The following is a 24,068-nucleotide window of genomic DNA, read 5'->3' on the forward strand; positions in this document are numbered from 1 at the left end:
ACACACAGACATATGTTTGTCAGAAATTCAGCAGAAAGTACATTGCTGGGTGCTGCTGCACTGAGACAAGTGGCCAAATCCCCAGTTCTACTGAAAATCCACATATACCACCCAGCATAACACAGCATTTCTACTTCTAGCCCGAAGGTTTCTGACAGCACTATCTGTTCAGAGAGGTGCCTGCGGACAGCCCGGAACCTGACTCTTCGGGGAAAAATAAATTATTTAGAGGCATAGAAAAAGGTAGCGAGAGTTTCTTGAAGGAGGGTTTGATGATAGTGAAAGCCAAGAGCAAACCTGTGTGGCACATGAATCCTCAGAAAGCTGCTTCTTGGCCCAGGTTCACTAGTCTTAGTACCTTTATCCCAGGGAATAACTCAGGGCCATGCTTTTCATCTTATTTGGGCACCAAATAACAGGCCAGCAGCGAGACTTTGGAAATGCCTGGCCATGTACCTCAGGGGAGCTCCAGAGCTGATCCATATGTGAGTGTTCATCTGAAACTCTCTTTACACCAGCAGCTTAAACTGATTCAGTGGTCCAAACTGCAAACACCCAACATGCAATATCTACATTACCTGTTAGTTTAAGACCATTGCGGGGGGGATATATAGAGAGATGGAGAGGAGGAGAGGATGGAGAGGAGGAGAGGAGAGGATGGAGAGGAGGAGAGGAGAGGATGGAGAGGAGGAGAGGAGAGGATGGAGAGGAGGAGAGGAGAGGATGGAGAGGAGGAGAGGAGAGGATGGAGAGGAGGAGAGGAGAGGATGGAGAGGAGGAGAGGAGAGGATGGAGAGGAGGAGAGGAGAGGATGGAGAGGAGGAGAGGAGAGGATGGAGAGGAGGAGAGGAGAGGATGGAGAGGAGGAGAGGAGAGGATGGAGAGGAGGAGAGGAGAGGATGGAGAGGAGGAGAGGATGGAGAGGAGGAGAGGATGGAGAGGAGGAGAGGATGGAGAGGAGGAGAGGATGGAGAGGAGGAGAGGATGGAGAGGAGGAGAGGATGGAGAGGAGGAGAGGATGGAGAGGAGGAGAGGATGGAGAGGAGGAGAGGATGGAGAGGAGGAGAGGATGGAGAGGAGGAGAGGATGGAGAGGAGGAGAGGATGGAGAGGAGGAGAGGATGGAGAGGAGGAGAGGATGGAGAGGAGGAGAGGATGGAGAGGATGGAGAGGAGGAGAGGATGGAGAGGATGGAGAGGAGGAGAGGATGGAGAGGAGGAGAGGATGGAGAGGATGGAGAGGAGGAGAGGATGGAGAGGAGGAGAGGATGGAGAGGAGGAGAGGATGGAGAGGAGGAGAGGATGGAGAGGAGGAGAGGATGGAGAGGAGGAGAGGATGGAGAGGAGGAGAGGATGGAGAGGAGGAGAGGATGGAGAGGAGGAGAGGATGGAGAGGAGGAGAGGATGGAGAGGAGGAGAGGATGGAGAGGAGGAGAGGATGGAGAGGAGGAGAGGATGGAGAGGAGGAGAGGATGGAGAGGAGGAGAGGATGGAGAGGAGGAGAGGATGGAGAGGAGGAGAGGATGGAGAGGAGGAGAGGATGGAGAGGAGGAGAGGATGGAGAGGAGGAGAGGATGGAGAGGAGGAGAGGATGGAGAGGAGGAGAGGATGGAGAGGAGGAGAGGATGGAGAGGAGGAGAGGATGGAGAGGAGGAGAGGATGGAGAGTAACTTCAGTATCTTCAGTAACTGCTGTAACTCAGAGCCCACAGAGCTCGTGTGTCCTCACCCGGGCTCTCCCCAGCACTACAACGGCACGAATGTTGCTCCTGCTCACAACAGAACCAGGACTGATTCTCTTCTGTGCCGCGCTTTGCATCCTTCAGTTAAAACAATTTTTAACTGGAACGGGAGTGCACAACACACCTCCCAAAAAGCAGTTCTGCACTCTCACAAGGAGCAGCAATGCCCAAGCTTTGACCAAACACACAGTAATTACAGGCAGCCAGGCTGAAGACCGGTTAGGTCTCAGTACCAATATAACGTGCACGGATGATCCAAGAGCAAGCGCCAACACAAGTATTATCAGAGCTTTTTTCTTCCAGGACTTCATTTCTCTGCTTCATACCAAAGCAGCGACGCAGGGCTGTGAATCACACCCACGGCCATCGCTGTGCACTTGAAAGCAGCAGCAGAATCAACGGCCAAGTCCTTGGTTCATCCTCCCCCCCAAAAACATGACTGATTTTGACAGCAAAGCAAAGCTCGCGGTGACTCTCATTGCATGGGCGACACAGGAACAGCGTGGCCATGTTAAACCCACCCCTGGAAATCACTACTCTGGGGGTTACGAGAAGATAATTAAAATAAAACAAGTTACTAAAAGATCCCATCAAGTTTGACCCTGAATAATTAGGTTTCTAGTGCATAGGAAGGCCACTACTAACAAGCTACCCTGAAAGCCGAAATTCAGATGTTTTTCTTGCAGGCAGAATTGAAAGGGAACACTTTGCTTTTCCAGTCTTTAATTTCCAATACAGTATCCACAATGAGCTGCTAATAATCATACACTATATCATCAGGGCTTTGCACCTATTTACATATAAATAGTTCTGACCTGAGTTGGCTACCAACAACGGTTAATTTAATTTCTTGTCCTTTGGCAAGTGAATAGTCATTGGTTTTCTAGCACTTTTAACCTTGGCAAACCCTTGGGAAATAAAAATTAGATTGAAAGAAAATTACTAGTGGTGGAGAACAGTAAGAAAGTGACAGTAGTATATATAAACCTCAGGCAGCAGTGGAATAAAGTGTCATATTATTGTATGCTGTCTTCAGAAGTTCAATATTACTTTCTTGATTTACACTCCTGTAATTTTTTCCCAGTAATTCTTTTTGCTTTGGGGACTTTTGCACCTAAATTCATGTTTTTCAGCTGGGAAGAGGGACTAACTTATTTAGCATTAAAAAAAAATAATCTATCAGAATTCATAAGAATAAGGCAGTGATGTGCAACCAACAGCTACCCAGGGTGGCAGTTATTGACCGCTAATGACTGAATATTAGAGTAAGATTATCGGATCATCGCTCCCAGAGCACCTGCACGACAGCACGTTTAAAGGACGGCATTTGGGTCCCTGGAGCCCAGTGAGGAAATATTAGAAGAAAATCTGAGAAGAAACTTCTTCCCAATGAGGGTGACTGCCCAGGGAGGTTGTAGAGTCTCCCCGTTGGTCATTTCCGAACCCCTCAATCTCTGTACTTTTAAAAAATGTTTGACATGTAACATCCCGTTATAATCTGCTCAGTAAAGTTCCGGCTAATTCCCAAATTACTTTTTCCGGATTGCTAACTGTGTGTCGTGTGGTACTTGTACCCAAAGAACGTGCTGACAGAAGCGCTCATCCCATCCCAGGGACGACACTTGTCTTTCCATTGCTAGTTCTAAGGATTAGAAAAACACATTTCTGCACAGTGTCTGGATATCCAGAATATCTGAACTGCACAAACACAGCAGCAGGCTCAGGAGATGGGAAGCCCTGAAACGTTGAGAAAATGTAATAACATTTTTATGCCGGTACATTTTAACTAAAGTATTTTTATGCCAGAAGTGTGTTACCAGCAACGCTTTTTTCATCCCACAGGAGATTTTTGTTTAAAAAAAGAAAATCAATAACCATTGTGCAAGAAAATAGAGTCCATTTTCAGCTTGGAAACTATTTCCTTTTCTGCACTTCTCTAAAACCGTATTTTCCTTCTCAATCACCTTCAGAGAGTCATTTCCAAAAATACTCAGGTACTTGTTCACATGAACCAGTATCATGTGCCTTAACACAGACCTTACTGGTTCATCTCAGGTACCGTCAGCTGAGTCACTGTGGGAAATGCAAATGCCGATTCATTTCACATCAGTCACGATTTAGCCTGAAATTTATAAGATTTTAGCAAGTTGCTATTTTCTGCATTAGGTACTTTGGGTATTTGCTTCAGTAATACAGCATCGCTTCATCACCTCACTTCAAAGTGATTAAAATCCTCTACGAAGTAAGAAGAAATGAATTTTACTGATGGGAGCTACGTCAGAGAGATCTCAGTCCAAGAGATAATTAGGAGGGGTGGGTATTTCACCGCCACTCCCATGAAACCCAAACACATCTGAACAGCACATCTGTCCAGGCTCTGTCAGCACCGAAGGACCTTCTGCCATTCAACTGATTTTTGACTTAAAAACTTAATTTCCACAGTTTTTCAGAAAATAACCTGTTTCAACAGAAAGAAAATGTTCTTTTGGAAAATCAAATCACATTATTACACCTGAAACTACAGGGTAGTGACCTGTTGTTGAAGTGAACCAATATGCTTAATTCAACATCGGCAAGTGCAAGAAGCATAAACCTATATGAACAACATGCAATATGCTACTGTGGACAACTGCATTTGCATACTGAGCTAACTTAAAAGACTAATTTCCTTTTTAAAAAATTGCTCAAATGGTAAATAGTGTTATTTCCAAATCTATTTTTAAAAGTGTGTTCCGTTAGGAAAAAACAAGCAAACCCCCAAAACCCAACACATTATTTTTCAGCCTTTTCAAACAATTTGGGCTGAACATAAGCATTCAAATTGACATTTCTCCCAGAACAGAAATCAGAAATTCCAGTAAACTCTAGCAGATTTAGACGGGTCCATTTTTGAAAAGGAACTTTGTCTGATCCTACCGAAAGTAGCTGAGAGAACATCCTGGAGTCCTGGATCCCTTTTGAAAATGGGGAAAAACTCCTATGCAATGCAGACGTTTTCTCTTTACTGTTACGGTGACCAATGCATTCACTCATGCTTTTTACTGGAACAAGCCGTTACATATAGTTTGACAACAGGGAAAGCGAATATATATTAATTTTCCATTTCTAAACCAACATAACAGTTGGTTTTGATCACACCAGTTCCTTAGAAGACAGTAGTCCTGTAACCAGTTTGGCCTTGATACAAAAGGTACGAACCACAGCTGCTTCCACATGGAAGAATTACTATAAATTAGTACACGAACAGAAAGAATGAAACAGCAAACAGAGAGGATTACGAGTCTGTGGCTGTATTCTGATATACATTGGGTTATTAGGATTTGCATTCATTAGGAAAGTTAGACTATGTGATACCTTGTGCAGTTCATGACTGTCCTCCAGTCAACAGGAGGGTGACTGAGCTGCCGTGTGCTGTGAGCAGCAGCAGGTTCTGCCCTTTGCCACGTCTGTCAGTCTGTCAGGCCAGCGTGTGACCCTCTGCCGAGCCCTGCGCAACCCGGGGTCACCGTGCTTTGGATAAAGCAGCCCCTCTGATCACTGCAAGCTTCCACATTGAGGGTTAAACCCGAGTTTCAGCCAAAATCCAGTGTGAAGTACAATTCATACTGAGATGGATGGATTGTCCAGCAGTAAAGACAGGCAGGGCCGTACACTGGAGATGGGATCTGCAGTCGTTACAATTAGTTAAATCAGTGACTCAATACATCAGAATCTATAAGAGTAAAGAAGTGCCCTGCTCTTTATCCATTAATTCTTTTCCTAAATATTTGGATAGACCATGAAAGCTACTTAAATGGCCCCTGAATACTTTAGCTATAGCTATCTTTAAGCACGACTTGCCCACAACTTGACAGAACTGTTAGAATTGTCTTAAGAACCCAGATATGTTAGTCTTCAAACTGAGCTCTGGTAACGATGATTTATAGCCTAGAAAAGGTGGTCCCCCCACCGCAAGCTGCACGGGCAGCAGATGAGAGCTGGAAACTGGAACCGCTGCTCAAACAGCTCGGCCGGGCATCCGGCACAGCGCTGAACTGGACTAACTGGGACGGTGTTGGGACAACTGGCATGTCAATAGTACAACACTGGGGGAAAGATAGTGAGGGGAAAGCGGAGAGCTGGGGCCGAGTTCTGGGGAAGGCTCAGCGCAGAGGATTAGAGTGCTAAATGCATTTTCATGACAGGTGAATAATGAGCTCTTATTGGCGAGATGCTCCTCATTAAACTTCAACATTTAAAAGGATTTGTGAAGCCTTATTACTACGGAATGCATTAATAAAGTCTACACGGGGCTGCACTCCACCAGCCCACCTCCTGGTGCTGATGTTTTCCTACTTCTCTTTCACAATAAGTAAAAAATCAAAGTAATACAAACCTGTATTTGCTTTCCAGAGTTGCAGGAGTAATTAACTCAGGGAGCGAGAGGCAAGAAGGAAGAGACCTCAGGCTTAAGCAATTTGATTGCAGAGAGAAGCAAAACTATTATCAGCATTAATACAGAGAGATCAGAAGCCTCAATATGAAGGTATTAAAAATGCACACAATATTGATCGACAGGTTTACCATAATTATGTAGTAGAAGCTGATTCATCCGACCGTGCTTTCAAATTTCTGGGCGATGTATCTCCCAACTCATGAAATATAGTCTGATGCTATGAATACTGACTGACAGCTTCATTTCAGTAATTTGCCACAGCAGACTGACATTTTATTAGAACACAGTGGAAGGTGCATTGAAATTAACGGGGGAGGCTCTCTTGCTTTCAGCAGGCTTTGGATAAACTAATAGGTTTTATTTCTCAGAAGATGGTGGGAGATCCTCTTAAAACCACAGTAGCTTTGAAATTTTCAGAAAATTAAAATGAGTGGGAGTTGTCCATCCCAGTCTCCTTTGCGTGTTCCAACACTCCTCTTCTTTATAATTACACAAAACACTCGTCAGGATGGAAAGCCATGAGAGAAGCATGCAAGATTCTTCATCTCTGCTCTGATCCATCTCCTTTCACATTAGTTTGCTCTCTCTTGTCCCATTCACTTTCCTTTTCTAATCTCCTCTCCCAACCACCCATTTTCTCCAGTCTCTCCTCCCATCTTCATCTCTCTACTACTGTTTCCACCAGTGGATCGAGGAGTTATTGCCCTGCCAACAAGATAACATGTATCTCTTAACTATCACTCCCAGTTCCTAGTCTCTCCTTCCCAGTCCGTTCAGTTCCTCCAACACATCGGCCTAGAGTGCCTCAAAAATGCTGTTAGAGGGAAGAGACTCGGGGTCCCATAGTCCTGGGCAGTAACTTCAGCCATTCAAGCCCCTGTTCCAGAGCAAGGCACCCAGAGAGCTCCAAGACATGTCAACTGAACTTCTCAAGAATGCCAAACAATACATTTCTCTCTCCAGTTCCATTCTTGTGCCTTAACAGCAATAACTGAATTTAAAATAAAACAAGCCTGTGTGGCTCAGTTTTGCAGTTCAGCCATCAGGAGAAAACTTGACAAGAGAAAGCACAGAGCAACATAAAGCACGGGCTGTATCCAGACCCAAAAACCCACATTAGTTTTCCATTCCCATTTGGTTCACATCCCCGTCTACAGATATTGCAATTTATTATGCTTTTTCTTTATAAAGCCATCAGCCAGACTCACCTTATGTTCCCTCTGATAAGGCAGATATGTGGTCCTGAAGGCGACAGCTTCTGATCACATTCACCAGCTCGTTGTGGCTCACGGCGATGCTGAAGTGCCACGGCTCCTTCCATTTCAAGCCATTTCAGGGCAGAACTTGGTTGCTGATCCAGACCCAAGGGGCACTGAAATCAAAAGAAATACTCTGATTAACCCCAGTAAGATCTGAATCAATCCAGTAAACACAAACTTCTGTAGAAACCAACGCAGCACTGAGTCCCTTATCCAAAAGGCGACTGAAAGCACATTTGTTAGTAATCCTCCCTCCTCCTTAATCTCACCCCAAAGAGTTGCTAGTTTCACTTCACTCTCCCCTGGTAAAGTTAGAACTTCCAGAGGTTTTAAAGACACTGTTTGTCAAAGGATCACTGGAGAGACCAGTGGAAGGTGAGAGAGCATTAATTAGACCAGGAGAGGATGAAATTCTATTAAAAATTGCCCACCTGTGAGGGTTAATTTAGCGGCTACTAGTTATTTTTCTCTGCTGGGATGGTAGATGGAAAACAAGCTGAGAAAATAAAAGGTAGAAGAAAATAAGAGGGGGAAAACAGTATGACGCTTCTCAGGAGAAAATGTTAATTACACTTTTAAGCCCTTAGTCACCTAAGCTTCTATTTACAATAGAAATAGAAACACTGCAAATTATCTCTCCCTTTTTTTTAAAACGGTGATTACAGTTCTATTAGCTACTATGCCTGTTCATTAACCAGGCGCACTTCATCTAAAGAAACGACTGACCTCTTCTAAGATGCACCAAATTTCCATTCCTAAGCACGGAAACGTCTTTGTCTTTAAAAAAGGTCTTTTGCTCTCTGAGTTTCTAGTCTGAATGTTCCGTGTAAGAAACCACAGGTTGCAAAGCTCCTGATTTCACAACTACGTGTAGCTGAAATATTCTTTGCTTTGAAATAATTACATTGTTAAATAACAGGCAAAGATAACTGCAAAATTACAGAATCACAGAATCGACTGGGTTGGAAAAGCCCTCAGAGCTCATCCAGTCCAACCCTTGGTCCAACTCCAGTCCATTCACTAGATCATGGCACTAAGTGCCATGTCCAATCTCTGTTTCAAAACCTCCAGGGCCGGTGAGTCCAGCACCTCCCTGGGCAGCCATTCCAATGCCTGACCACTCTCTCTGCAAAGAATTGCTTTCTCATCTCCAGCCTCAATTTCCCCTGGCAGAGTTGAAGCCCATGGCCCCTTGTCCTATTGCTGACTGCCTGGGAGAAGAGCCCAATCCCCACCTGGCTGGAACTGCCCTTCAGGTAGTTCTAGAGAGTGCTGAGCTCAGCTCTAAGCCTCCTCTTCTCCAGACTAAACAAGCCCAGCTCCCTCAGCCTCTCCCCATAGGGCTTGTGTTCAAGACCCTTCACCAGTCTCGTTGCTCTTTTCTGGATTATTATACAAGCCATTAAAAAAATCATTATACAAGCCATTAAAGAAAAATATATCCTAGCACACTTCTATTCAAAAGGAAGTTTCAGATATTAAATTATGTATTTGCTTAGTTTTTAAATAGGCAAGGAAAGTCAAAAGTATTTTATTGTAGGATTATGTTCAAATTTGTGTGGGTTTGCAGGCATTTCTAACAAAAATGCTGAAACTAAAAACCCAGTAAAGACTGGAGGGCACCGCATGGTTCTGTCAGCTCTCAGTCCAGCGTCTGGGTGTGCTGTGCATGGCCAAGTTTAGGATGAAATGATGCGGTAAAACAGGAGCTGTGGGCAGCACTGGTGAGCACACGAGGGGCTGTGAAGCTGCGGCACCCAGAGCTGTGAAACCCTGAACCCCGTGACACCACAGGTCTGACTTACTCCATGTCTTGCTCTCGTTTTGCAGGGCTAGATGCAAACTCGTTGGGGGATTTTTCTTGCAATAGTCATAGACAAGGCAAGATGAAATTCCTCTCTAGCCATGAATGCATTCTAATTGCTTCACTGAAACTCCTCGCTGGAGGAAATGACTCCTGGCTTTGCACACTATCAAGTCTCTTGAGAACATTGACTCGTAAGCGGAACTTCTAGCTGAAATGAATGGCAAAAACCCTGGTGTGAACCCTGGTTTTTAATATTCAATTTGCTTTTCACCCATTCTCCTCATGCTCCTTTCTCTCCATGCTTCACCTATTAAGCATCCCATCATTGCATCAGCCCTTTTGAAGTGCAAAAAGCAATTCATGCATATAAAATTAATAAATGCTGAAGTATGTCTGCATAAGAGCAGCTCATCACAGGAACGAAGAGCCCTGTGCTGAGGGCACAAGGAGAGCACTCCCACCATCCACCAAAACATCTGCCTTCACAGGACAGCAGGTTCACTTCATTATTATTGTGGGTTTAATTAACATCCCCAGACACAAACACGGCTTTGTTTATGGCAACACTGCCACTGAACCTCCCCATGGGAACTAAGGGAGGTCTCAGCATCAGCTGCTGGACCTCGAAAAGCTAACACACGTTTGATGACTCTGTACGATAGGCTGGGAAATAGATATTTCTGTGGCAATGAACAGAAGTCATTGCGTGTGTGCACTGAGCGTAAGCAAAGCCCCTTCGGCTGTAGGCTGTTGCAAGGATTTTGCATGAAATATTAAAATGGAACCTTCAAGCCTGGAGTCCTCCCTGGGTCACTGCGGCCTCCAGCTGTCCTGCCAGCCCAGTCCTCTCCTTGGGGGGTAATTAGATATGGGCAAAATGGCATGAACCTGCTAATGGCTTCGCACAGCTCACACGGAAACGACTGAATTGCCTTGGGATGCCTGCTCTGATTAGAAACAGCACTTGCTTGATTGAGGTACTTCATTCGGCAGCAAGACCAACAGGATGTACGGAGTGGAAAAGGAAACCACCTCAGAATACACTCTTGCAAAGAAGATTAGTGAATGTTAAGAGGATCACAGACGACATCCCCACATCCTTTCTGAATGCCTGCAGAGTCTGATTCCAAGCTGGCTGCTGTTTCAGCTGAGAGCCAATACCTGGAGGTGCAGCAGACATCACTGAGAACAGGGGCTTATTTCTCAGGGACAGAAATTAACAGTTTGTGCCATCAACATCGTTTGACATAAGTTGTGAAGCTACTTTCTGAGTCAAACGCTACATGTTTAAAGGTTAGCAGAAAAATCTCTCCTTTGGCAAGATAATTGCACCTCTGCCTATGGTGGGATTTCTTGTATTGTGTTCTGAGGTGCCCGGTGCGGGGCCTCCCTGGGACAGGATGAGATGAGCAGAGTCCAGCTCCTGTTCTGAGTTTGTATACTGGTGCAAGCAAAGCCAGATATGGCAAGAAAGCTGCATCTGCTGAGAAGAGACAATTACTTTAAAATACCATGAAAAATAACTGAGAGGGTTTTGACAGCCTTTTTTTTTTTTTCAACTGTAATTATCTTCGAAGTAATTACCTCTGGAGGAATATAGCTCTGCTCTTCCACTGCATTAAACCAACTTTGTTTTTCCTTTTCAGAAGCAGCCCAAGTTAAGACTAGATCTTGATTGTAAAGAGCACATTGCGAAAGTGAGGGAAAAATGTGTAATTACTAAAAAGCTGCTTAAATTTTTGCTAAAAGCCAGGAAAAAAAAAAGGAAAGACTGAGGATCAGCTATAGCTATGGTTTCTTTTTAACAGAAGAGTTTCTTTGGATGAAGTTAGTGGCCCTGAAATAGAAAGGAACAATTTCTTCCCCAAAGGGCTGTGGGGCATTGGAACAGGCTGCCCAGGGCAGTGCTGGAGTCACCAGCCCTGGAGGGTTGGACAGACGGACATGAGGTTCTCAGGACATGGGGCAGTGCTGGAGGAAGCTGTGGTTGGACTCAATGATCTAGAGGGTCTTTTCAAACCAAAATGATTCGTGATTCTAAATCATGGAAGGGTTTGGGTCCACTGGGCTTTGGTTTTAAAATCTTCTACCTATGCATCTGTGCTCATCGGTCACCATTTGGTTCATCCCGCCTGAATGTGACCACAGACTGTGACACCTCAAGCGCAGAACCACCTTTCAGCAACAGGTCCCTATCAGCGCTACCCCAAAGAGGGCTAGAACAGCAAGTCAGTAGTGTCCATATTTAGCATAGAACACTACCAGCTTGACAGGCATTATTTCAATGATTGGCAGCTCCATCAAGGAATTAAGGCCACCTATGAGTGGGGCAATGTGAGGGATGCTGAAAAACAACGGTCCATCCAGATGGAATGGGTTTCTTTGCAGAAATCCGTTTCTATCAAGAACTCAGACACTCTAGGATTTTTCTGAACCACAGAAAATCAAAGTTTTTCACCAGCTCTGATTCACAAAAAAACACTAAGGCTAGCCATACAATGAGAAAATGTCCTGCTTTGTGTGCAGATGAAAGATGACCTGTATCTCCCGTCTAGACCAGGAAAGCTCCAGATCGCACCACGTCTAATCTCTGCAGTTTAGCTGCACACAGGACCTCGGCCCTTCCACACCAAGCCCGGCTGCTTGCTTTCTGTTCCAATCTCTGTGGAAATCAGGTACTGACCCCGGGAGGTCGCTGTTTGTCCCTAACCTGCACGTGGTGCTGCTGTCAGGACGGTGACTCTGTGTGCTGAGCCGCTGTTGTTCCAGCCCCGCTGTCTCCCCTCATCTCACTGCTCTGCCGTCCCCTTGCTTCTCAGCCACAGGTGGTTTCCAGGCTGTTAATGGTGGAATTTGGTAATAAAGTACATGTTATTTGATTCTGAACAGGCAATTAGACTTCCTCATTTAGTTTTTAGGGCTTTAACTGCCTGACTTGACATTAATGTGAATTAACCAGCATCCCACCCTGCTAAACCACTACCATTAATGCCAGCGCACTATGCACAATTATGATATATTATATCACCGGCAGCTCATTTCCATATAATTCACTTTTTTTTTTTCCCAAATTGGTCTGATGGTAGGATCACACATGCCCTAATTAACACCTTCTTTCTGTGGTTACTAATGAGTCTGTTGATACCACTTCTTCAGGCTGCCTCTATTATAACAAAGTCTTGCGGGTATATCCAGCTCCAACTGTCCGCTTTAATTAAGAGACAGATGTCACCGCCTCTCATTTAACAGACACATAGTCCCCTGGATGGTACATGAGGAAGGGAAATGCTTTGTCTTTCGATTCTTGCTTCACTGTGCAGGGCAGGACTTGGGGAAACCGTTTGGATAAGGGATGGGCAAGTGGGACTGACACCTGAAACTGCATCATCTCAGAGAAGATTTTTAAAGAAAAATGGGGCTAAGGCAGAACACTGGACTGATGGAGGGAACAAGGTAAAAATGACTTACGGAGAAGATTGAAACAAATCACAGAAGAAAACAACTCTCCCATTTAACAAGACTTGCCAGGTTCACCTGTGGCAGCTTCGCCACAACTTGGGAACAGTCAGTTGTGTTCATTGTGGATTTTGAGGACAACTGATCTGATCCAAAACCTAACAGGGAAGGGATCTCTCCTCCGGCTTTGTCAGGCTTTCACTAACTCTGGATCATGGAACTGAGGATTTTCTACAGAGGACAGTCCATGCTGGCTGTAAAACGGCATTGGAAAAGGCGGAACACAGAATGGACACGCACTGTCTGCTCCAGAGACCTTTTCAGTAACGCACCACAGTGCCTTTGCTCTCAAAAGCAACGTTCAGTCTTTCAGGAGACTAAAAATACTAAGCAGTAGTTGACTGTATCATTTTAACACTGAAAAAAGCTACTCAGGACAACAGCATTCATACAAAGCACCTGTTGTAGTCATTTTAACGATCTTGTATCTTTTGATTGTGTTTGTTAACAAAAGGGGAACACGTACACAAGAACAGAATTTCCACTTCAGAAGAGCAGATTCATTGATCTATGCTAGCATACTTCTTTCGGTATTAGACAACACTGTTATAGGCATAAAGTTTTCTTATTTCATAAATGTAAAATAAGACCTACACATTCCAAAGTCTATTTGAAATATTAAAGCTGAAAAACAGAAAACAATTTAAATAACAAATGCTTGTTTCATATTTGGTTTGCTTTTTCAAATGGAAAAAAACTCAGCCTTTGAACACAACAGTTTAAAACTGTGACTGATTCTGAGCCCAGTTCTAAGTTACCATAAGGGATTAACAGAAGGGTTAAACCCAGACATGTTGCTACTTGGAAATTCCGTCGCTAAGCCTGCACCACCATTTGCTGCTCAGGTTTGGGCTGCTCTCCTGTATTTCCTCTGTGGCTCTTCCAATCCTTTCCAGCATCTCTCCTGCCACAGTGTCTTGCTCAGACTCACAGGGACTCCCAGTTGCATTTCTCATGGTCACACATCTCCTGTTATCAGACATGCTTCTGCAAAGCAGAGCCATCGGTAAGAGTGCACAGATACTCTGATGGAAATAACCATTTGATGTAACGGGCAAGGGAAAATAAACCCATGCTGATCATGTGTCCAGTTCATCAGAGATGTAAATGATACCTATGAATCTTCTTATGATTTGATTTCAAACAGCTTGGAACCGAAACCATGAAAAAGACTTTCAAATAAGGGGCCCAGGGGAAGGTTAAGTCAACACGTTTACAAATCTGGCTCCCTGTGGTTTTCCTCTCGCCAGTGTAACAGGCCTGAGGCTTCACCTCTTCAGCTGTGCATGATAAAATCCTTCAAGCTGGAGAATAAAGGTGTAGAAGGGAAGACAGGATAATATTGGGAAAATCATTAGCGACAGGAAGTATCAAGAACATGAGAAACTGCTTACTCAAGCAAAGCAAATCAGAAGAGTAGGGAATCCATGCTCTAGAAAACCCTGAAGAAAGTGGGACACTCTATAAACAGCACTATTACTCATTCCTGTTGCAAACCACAAAGCTTTGTCTTTTGTAATATCTTTTCTAACCGCAGTGCAGGAATGCAACCCAGAGGTCTTGCAGAAAGGGACAGACAATGTGCCTTTCAGAGTCTGCCCCATCTCCAGGTTTAACATAGCACTGTTGCACTGCTCGTGTCAAAAGTTAATGTCTTCAGCAAGAGAAATACTGGCAAGGGCAAAAATAAATTTGCATTGTTGCTGCTTTGAAATAATAGTTCCTTTTTTGGGTGAAAGGCTTTCACACTATGACTTCAGACACTGACACATTTTTCTTGAAGTGGACACATTAATATCTTGTTTGTTCAGTTTTCTTCAAACACTGTGATGTATTTCTCCATTCTAGGCTCTCGGTATGACCCTGTCAGAAGAACACAGCCCAAGGTGCTGTTTCTGCACAGACACCTCTGACTGCCCCGCGATGATCCGCAGGGACCCAGCACAGCAAAACACACACTGCCCTGTGTCCCCTAAGTGTGTTTGGCATCCACAGAATCCCAGAATGTCAGGGGCTGGAAGGGCCCTGGAAAGCTCATCCAGTGCAATCCCCCCATGGAGCAGGAACACCCAGATGAGGTTACACAGGAAGGTGTCCAGGCGGGTTGGAATGTCTGCACAGGAGGAGACTCCACAACCTCCCTGGGCAGCCTGGGCCAGGCTCTGCCACCCTCACCAGGAACAAGTTTCTTCTCATATTTAACTGGAACCTCCTGTGTTCCAGTTTGCACCCATTGCCCCTTGTCCTGTCACTGGTTGTCACCAGAAGAGCCTGGCTCCATCCTCCTGACACTCCCCCTTTCCATATTGATCCCCAGGAATGAGTCCCCCCTCAGTCTCCTCTTGTCCAGCTCCAGAGCCCCAGCTCCCTCAGCCTTTCCTCACACGGGAGATGCTCCACTCCCTTCAGCATCTTGGTGGCTGCGCTGGACTCTCTGCAGCAGTTCCCTGTCCTGCTGGAACTGAGGGGCCACAACTGGACACAATATTCCAGACACGGTTTCAGTGATTTGTTTTTGTTTACTTGATTATTTATCTAAGTGAATTGGGGCTATTCATCCACAGTAGTCTGAAAAGTCATGCTTTACAGACATTTGGCCAGATGAGCTCTTTCCCAGGGAAATGCATGATGAGCAGCTGAACACACAGCAGCACCCCCCGTTGTACACGGACAGCCCATCCACCCAGCACAGCCAGCTCCGCTCCTGGCTGACAACAGCATCTCCACACCACCGTCACGTCTTCATTGGCAATGGCTGCACAACCTACGCCACACTATGGTACAATCACATCTTCGAATAAAGATGTTTTTGTTTGCAAAAGTATTCAAGAGTAAAATTGCTCTTCTAGTGATATTGTAGTAACTGGCAAATACATTTATTCTCCAGTGAAGGGAGTTATTAAATCAAGAAGTCTCAATCCTCTCCACCCTGCCCTGGCAACAGAAATATTTTATATTAATAAGTATGCGAGATGGCTGCAATTCGCATGAAAAATAGAGAACACATGAAAGATCGCAGGCAGCTTTTAAAGAAAAATCTACAACAGAAGATTGTTTGTGGATGTTCTAGATAGAAATCAGGGCTACAAGAAGGCATTCAGAAAAGTGCTGGCTCAAGGATGGCTAAACACCTAATTTCTGCCCAACCTGTGTCCCGTTAGAGTATTAACTGCCTGCAAACAGGCCAAAGAATTCAGGACACACAGCAGGCAGGGGTGCAGGAGCATCCCCCCTCTATTGTCACTATATCTCTGCTGTCATACACTTAAAAACACCATAGCAAGGTTATAATTTTCTGTTACATTTCAGAGATCATTACCTCAGTTTCTATGAGCCCTGCTAATCACACAGGCTTTCCCATCAAGGAAAGAAGTAGTTCCTTCGGGGGCGGGAAAAGAAAATCAATCAGGCCATTAGAAAAAAAAATAATAGACTTTCCTCTCTGTATAATCTGAAACAACAGGAGCCAACTGTGTTTATTGATATGATATTTCCTCCTCAAGAATTATGACTAATGAGCTCAAGCGATCCAAGCCTACGTGGCAGAAAGAGACTCCAGAGAACAGAAACTTTCCTCTGACAATACAACAAATTTCAGGTAAACTGAGACATTTCCTCCTGGATGTCAGAGGAGGGAAAAGGGAGAGTTCAAGATTTAGTCCAAGCTTGAAAGAGACTCTGTAGACTCAGTTCTGCCTCTTCGCAGGGCAGTTCACATGGGGAGAGCTGCTGCCCAGCCCAGGGAGCCCGGTCCGGCCTGGCACGTGTGTGACATGAACACACTCATCAGTTTCTCACTTGATTTGGAACCTTGGGGCACACCAGGGGCTGCCACCCCTGTCAGCATCCCCACCCCCATCAGCATCCCCATCAGATCCATGTTTTTGCGGTCAGACTATACCAAATGGCAGAGATTTACAATTACATTGTTTTGTTCTCCAAAGGAGGAGTCATCCTGATTTCCCCATTGGCTTTATTTCCTCTCTTCCCTTGCCTCTGCCAGAAAAAATATACATAAATAAGAAACTCAAAAAGCCATCCTGCATGTGATGACAGCCCGCACCACCTCAGCAGAGCAGGCGGCCCTCTGGCTACACACCTGGTGGAAGCGACTCCTGGCAAAGAGAAGAAAAAGCTTCACTTTCATAAAGAATCCAACGTTAAGGGCAGATTATCACACCTGCACTGAAGACAGGGACTATAAACTGGAGAAGAAAAGATTTTGTGGCCTGAGGTCCTGTAGGTAGGATAAATCCTTCAAATTACACCAGATCCTGGTTAAACTTGTTATTTGCTGTTCCAAAGTGTTCCGGCATTTTTCTTACTTTGCTAAATTTATCACACTAAATCCCTTCCCTAAGATCAAAGTCTTTTGGGAAGCTGAAAGACTTACAGGTGCTACAATCCATGGCGCTGCTCTGATGAAAACAGGCTTCAGAAATACCCCCTCCGAATTGTTCTGTAACTCAGCATGACCCGCTATCTCAACGGCATCAGCAACACAAGACTCATCACCGGGAGCCACTGATTTAGGGGATCCACCCCTTGCCTCGTGTGCATTTCTAAGTGTTGCTCAGAGGTCGCTCAGAACAATTCATTTTCAAAATACAGTCTTTTTTTAATAGAGATTCTTTCATAGCACATCTCTCCTCCATGACCAGAGAGCAAAACCCACATTTCTCCATATATATCTTTACCTTCATGGCAATATTTCACATTTTAAATAATAAGGCTTGCTTTCCAGTGGAGGTCCAGTTCAAAAATCAATTAAATCAATTGGAAATTATGGAGGAGTTAATGCATTTTTTATTTTCCCCGGTTGTTCTGGAAACATTCAAAGGAATGCAATATCAGCTGAGGGGAGAGCACTGCAATCACCAATATAAAAATCAGCCTGTCAAAGATACTTCTGCATCGATCCCCTCCCTAGGAGCCAGACACTATGCTCAATACCAAACCCAAACCAGTAATTCAGTTCGGCATTCCCTAGTTGTGTTATCGCTTTCCACCGGGGTGCATCGCTGGCATTTTTAAGAGATTTTAATTGTTTAGATTTTGCAGGACTTTCTACATTTCTGTGTGTATTTCAAACAGCGGAGACAGATTATACAGAACAAAGGGTTTGACTTTGTTACAAAAAGGGGCAAATTTCAAGGTGGCTCATCCATTTCTCTAGTTTATTTGCTACAGACCTACTAAATATTTGTTTCCAAAGGATTCTGCAGATGTGTCTTGACATGTCTCGCTCTCTGAAGACCTGAGCAGCCCGGGGTCATTCTGACCAGAACTCCTGAACTGCACCAGTACAATGGTCCAACAGCACTGCTGACTATGTTGTACAGTTCAACTCTTCATCAAAATGCAATAAATATTTCATATAAAAAGCTAAAAATCCACAAGCAATGATGACCAAAAAACAACCATCCACCAATTTCCCCTAAGGATGAATGAGAACCAGCTTCGCAGAGCAGCACCTCTATAAATACTGAAGACAAACTCCTGGGTGAGAGTCTAATGACTAAGACACCAGGACTAAATTCTCCCTGGCCAAGCTGTGTTTAACATAGCATAAGGGACTAGGAAACAGAGGCAGCTCTCCATGACCTTTGTTTTAGAGCTGATCAGCTCAGACCCTCCGTATTGTTCTCAGCTGCTTTAGACCAAGAAGAGCCTGTGTGGGGCAAATCAGTTCAGAAGCTCGTGACAAATGGGCGCGGGGAAAGTCTGTCCCTTCACACAGACCAATTCAGTCCCGTGTTCCACCACAGATCTCTTGAGACTGGGGGTGCAGAAAAGTCAAGATGTTGGTTTGTATAAAACTAAATCTCACTCGGTCATATTTTCCATTCCTAAGGTCTCTAATGTTATTACATTCAGTTGGTCAGGCAGAAAATTATTTTTCATAAATAAGGTTTATCCACTCAAGTGTTTGACTTTACCTCCTTTCCTAAGATGCCAATCACCTTTGTCAACAACCCCCCAGCTGATAACCCACACACAGGATCAAACTCTTGTTAGGGTTAAACTCAGGAGACACGTGCACCCACACATGAACGAGAAATGCTGCCTTCAGCTATGTTCTGATCCTCCTCTTGCTAAGAACAACAGCATTTACGCCAAGATGTTGCCGACAACGCTGCAGCACAGAACAGTAGAGCTGGAGGGACGTGAAGTCTCCCAAAACATCCTTCTGCCCCGACACAGCATCAACCCCAGCTATGCAACCGCTGATCCAGTATAAAAGACACTCACTGACTGAAACTGTAGATATATCAGGACGTATTTTTAGCTGATGCAAAGAAGTTGTTTGACAACAGCTGGCATAAGCCAAACTGATAGTTCTTGTAGACTCCAGGCCTGCTCATTTGGAAACTTGTACAGGTGAAGTCACGGTTGACAGCGACTGCCTGTGTCGGAGCAGTGGGAACCGGGACGGACCACTCAGGTGCACTGGATGGATCCAAGCACTGCTGGAGCTTCCCATATATCTAATACCCACAGCACAGCATTCTTTGCTTTTCTGTTGAAATCTAGTGAAAACCCCCATTGTCTCAGGGGCTGGAAGGAAAGGAAATAAGTCTAACTGCTGGCTTTTTCTCTTATTTTTTTTTAATGGGATCCTTTTCTGACAGGAGTACTGGCAGATGATATTCCCCACGCCTGTGACTCAATCAGGTGCATATACAGAAATGCCTTTGTGTCAAGCTGGGCTAATTATGCCACTATTCCCTAGCTCTGGATTATAGCAAAAATTCAATTATAACTCAGCCCTTCTTCATGATACTTTAAGCTTAATTTCTGACAAAGTGCATTACCCCAATAAGCGCTGGGTTTGATGAGATACAGGTGGGAATTAGCAAGCGCCTGACCTTCTGACAAACCTACTCCTCCATTTCTACAATGCCATCTCCAGAAATAATGCCCGCAGAGCAGTTTCTCGAAGCCAGAAGGACAACAGTTCAGCATTTGATGAACACAGATAGTGCAGCACTGTGTGCTGTAGATACAAGCATCCAAGCCCTTGGGTTTGAACCCATTTTGCCCTCACTGATACTTGTTAAATTCTACGAGGGAGGTGAATTTTTTTGTTGTTTCTATCAAACTGAAGACGTTTCTAATGAACCATTTCAGTGCAATAAGCCGTGACTGCGCAGCCTGCATGGAGAAGACACCCAACTGAGAGGTGGTACCTGCATCCCGTAGCGATGAACCTGTCACAGCTGCACACGGGGCACACAACACGCTCCTGGTGTTCGGTAACAAACAACACTCACCTGTGCCAGCATCCTTCTCCCAGCCCTGGAAGCACTGTCAAAGGAATTCTGATCCCAACGTTGGGTTTTGGGAAGCACTAAGCACCAGCATTTCCAAGCTGATTTCTGTCCAACAGCCCTCATCTACAGAATTACAACCACCATCTACCAATTACACACCGGCCTGCTGAATCATCGGCAGCTGCAGGTTATTGGCATTTCGGAAAAATTAATTACAGAGGACATAATGAATTTGTTGCGATAATCTGGACATGCAAAAGTAAGGGATCGCTTTGGAAAAACCACGGCCCGCCTCTCACCCGAGGGCAGCCCGTCCATGTGTTGGGCGGGAGGGCACGGTGCGCAGAGCAGAGCTGTACAGAACTGCACGGGAAGCGGGCTCGCGATGCAGCCCTGGGCTCGGCAGTGCCGCGTCTCTGGTGCATCGCTGGAATGACACTGATGAAGCATCAGCATCGTCTCCTCACCATCCGTACCACTGTCCACCCCGGAGTACACCAGAGGGACCTGTGAGGTAGGAAATACACACGGGCTCCTTCTCTGTGGGATGAAAAATCAAACCAAACACATCCTGGCTTTTTCTTTTAAACTGCTTCTTTGAAGCATGAAAACAATAGGGAGAGGAGGGACAAATTCTTAAACTTGCTGAAAATCAAGACAACAACAGAATTTATATAGAGAGGTATGATTTTCTAGTAAAAAGCAAAAAATATCAGATCCCAACATCCAGTAACTACATGTCTTCCTCTTCCTGATATTTAAAATACAGATATTATTTCCTGATGAGTCTACTCCAAGGATAATTGTTCCTACATAAGCATTGCTTCTGTGAAATAAGATTGCCAACCATATCACTGATGAAAATCAAAGCAAACACTTATTAATTAAGTTGCTGAACCTGGCATTTTGAGACAAATATCATGGAAATCCTGAATTCCTTCTCAAACACACACTCACATGTGTCGGAGTAGCCTTTCAATGAAAGTGTCTGCTTTACAAAGAGGGAGAATAAATTATTCCAGAGATACATGTTAATGGAGGGTAGAAGAGTTAGAGCTGTGTGTTACGTAGTTTAAGAAATCCTTCCAGTTTTGTTCTTGCTGAGTGATATCTGGTTACAAGGCAGCACTTTGATAATTCTGAATAACAAAGGCGCAGAGCAGGAAGCCGTCAATGAAGTAACGCTCAGCCACTGAGAACCTTCTCCCCCCAATCACTCATTAAAGTGTGGTAGATATCCAACAGATTCCTTGGGAATGTCACGTTAAAACACCCCAAACTCACAGCACAGTAACAAAATACATTTTAATAGATGTGCAAAGGGTAGAAATGAAAGATGCTTCCTTCTCACCAGCTGCTTCTTTATCCAGTTTAAAAACTCCTGCAATGGTCACCCAGCAAGGGATAATTGTATAAACCATCTGCGTATGGCTGAAATTCTGAACGTCAATGTATAGAACCCAAATCACCTCCTCTAACTGACATGCAATATTCTGTATAAAGATACTTCCTCGTTTAGAAACACTGAAAAATCAGTAAAAAGAAATGGGTTACTTTCCTTTCAATTTGTACTATTCACAGTTCCTTTGCATAATGCTGTTCCGATGTAATCCTTTATAGGTTTCATATCGCCCAACACTAATATAAAAACTGAAATGGATTACAGATCACATGCTAATCTGATGTAAATTAGAGTAGATATTGAAATAAGGGCTATGGACTGAAAGTAATGCTGAATACTAGAGAATAAGGCTCTCTCTCTTTTTCTGCTTAACAAAAAGCACATTGGAAATTTCCTTTAAAAAAGAGATGAGAATATTTGTTGACAAAATATGCTTTTCATTGCCTAGTGAAAAGCATCGATTCCTTTCATCAAAATATACCCACTGAGACCAATCCCCACACAGCAAGAAAACAAATGCTACATGAAACTACATCTTAAACATTTGGTATATTCACAAAATTGAAACCAGACCAGCTAAGAATGTAAAGCCGAAAACAAAGCAGGCATATAACAAAAGTCATCAGATATGATTCTTCCAGAGCCCTTGAGAAGGCTTCCTAGAAATTAATTTCTAGAATAAAAGTGTGTGTATATACCAGTGACTCATGCTTCTATAAACATCTTTCTGCTTTTCCTGCTGAACTTTCTAGCAACCTGTTGCATTAACCCACCTTATACAGACAGGAACCTTATAGCAAAATAAAGCAAAACAACCTGCCCCAAATCGCAGGGTCTTGGGGACGCAGCTCAGAGCCAAATCTGCTCCTCGGTCCCCATCCAGTACCCTTGGAGGACACCGTCCAGCTCAACTCTCCAACATTTAATGGCTCCTGCTACTTTCAGCCAGACTGAGTGCATAGTTCTAGGGGAGAGGTTATTAATCTCTCATTGAATAAAGAAACCACCAGTGCATAAAGCTGACATTGTGTCCTGGTTAACACCAAACCTCTGACCGCTCTGCTACTGAGATACAATGCATTTGCTACCAATGAAAGTGAAACTGTGACCCCTAAAGTTGACAAGTTTAATTTGAGGTGGATCCGCGGGTTGTCTTGTCTCACCAGCACAGTACAGACCACGCTGCCTCAGCCACGGGGCCCACGACACTGCTCTGAACGGGGTTCCAAACCCACCAGCTGAGTCCAAGCTTCTCAGACAGCCCCAGGAATACCAGGTTGTCTGTAACTAACACAGGCAAAATCCATTTTCTGCATAACAAACACACTATTCCCAGTCCTAATCCCAGCTCTAATTACTGTGCCTGGATTTAAAACGCCACAGCAATGAAGGTTGAGTCCTCCATGGCAGCTGGCACTGACCTTCACCTTTGCAGGGTACAGGAGCCAAGTTCTGCAACACCCGGCTTTCCTGACCCCAACCTGAATCCTGTTTTTCTTTGAATTAGCATTCTGTGCTGTGGTGTCAGAATCGATAAACGAGGGTATAGACCTACACACTGTTTGGGATGGAGCTTCATTTTCAATTGAGTAACATTGTAACATTCAGGAATTCAACTAGTTTTACAGCTCCTGCTTTTCTGGAAACTAACCCTAACCCTAGCCTTATCCTGAATTGACTTCGCACAACAAATAATAACCTCCAAATACATGGCAATCCTCAATCTAATCAGAGTTTTGTCCTCCTCTTCATATGGGACGCTATGCAATTTGCAACAGTTTGTGTGGCCCTGCTATTTTATTTTTCCCTCTTAATGCAGGTCCCTATGCCAATCCTGAACCACTTGCAAGCACCTGGATTTATACAGGAAGAGTCCAAGTGTGGGCACACTCCATCTAAAACCAAAATGTGTGTAAACCACTTTCAGTTTTCACAGTTGACTGACATTTCATCAAGTTTCAGGTCACTTCATCCACTAGCAAAGAAAGCAGTATATCCACACTTCAACAGGAGACAGGCTGAGGTTTACACAGTACTCGGCAATAAGTTACGGATTCACTGAATTCAGCTTTCCACCCCCTTGTTTCGTGCTATTTTGTTTTCCAGCCTTTACTGAGTGTAGCAAACCTCATCTAATAAAGAATATACCTTTTCATTTGTTAGTCATTTGAGTGGGGAAAATTTCTGTTGCCAAGTAAAACTTGATTTCTAAGTATCAAATTCTGCATGGAGGCCTGGGGGCTGCAAGCCTTGGATGCTAGGCATCAATCTTCTGTTCTTCTGAAATCCTACGTGATGGCCCAGCTGTATCAAAGAGCCACAATACAGGTGAAATAGGCTTTTGGAATAAACACATCATGAATGAAAGCGTTCCCTTGCAATGACCTAGGTCAGCCAGCACGCCTTGCAGTTCTGATCCTTTCCCACGAGTACAGGAGCAGCAGGTGCTGCAGTCCTGGCCCCAGGACCGGGGACACTGAAAACTCACCGGGAGTCACCGCATGCGAAGGGGCTCCCGCCTGTACCACACACTCAGCCTCTCCAGGTTGTTACTCACTGCTATGCTGCTGTAGCAAGAGCACAATCTGGAGAAACAGCCTACCCTACACCTGTGCTCTGTGTTTGGGGAACGGGTA

At 44.4% G+C, this 24,068-nt stretch overlaps 1 long non-coding RNA gene across 1 annotated transcript in view; it reads right to left on the bottom strand.

Moving 5' to 3' along the window:
* Positions 1-24,068, bottom strand: part of LOC135575490 (uncharacterized) — a 267,532-nt gene that overhangs the window by 112,953 nt on the left and 130,511 nt on the right. Inside the window, exon 2 of the long non-coding RNA XR_010466313.1 lies at positions 7,383-7,546. This is a non-coding gene — a long non-coding RNA (uncharacterized LOC135575490). The remainder of the gene's footprint in view (positions 1-7,382; positions 7,547-24,068) is intronic.

This window comes from Columba livia, chromosome 15, assembly GCF_036013475.1.
Source record: "Columba livia isolate bColLiv1 breed racing homer chromosome 15, bColLiv1.pat.W.v2, whole genome shotgun sequence".
Lineage (NCBI taxonomy): Eukaryota > Metazoa > Chordata > Aves > Columbiformes > Columbidae > Columba > Columba livia.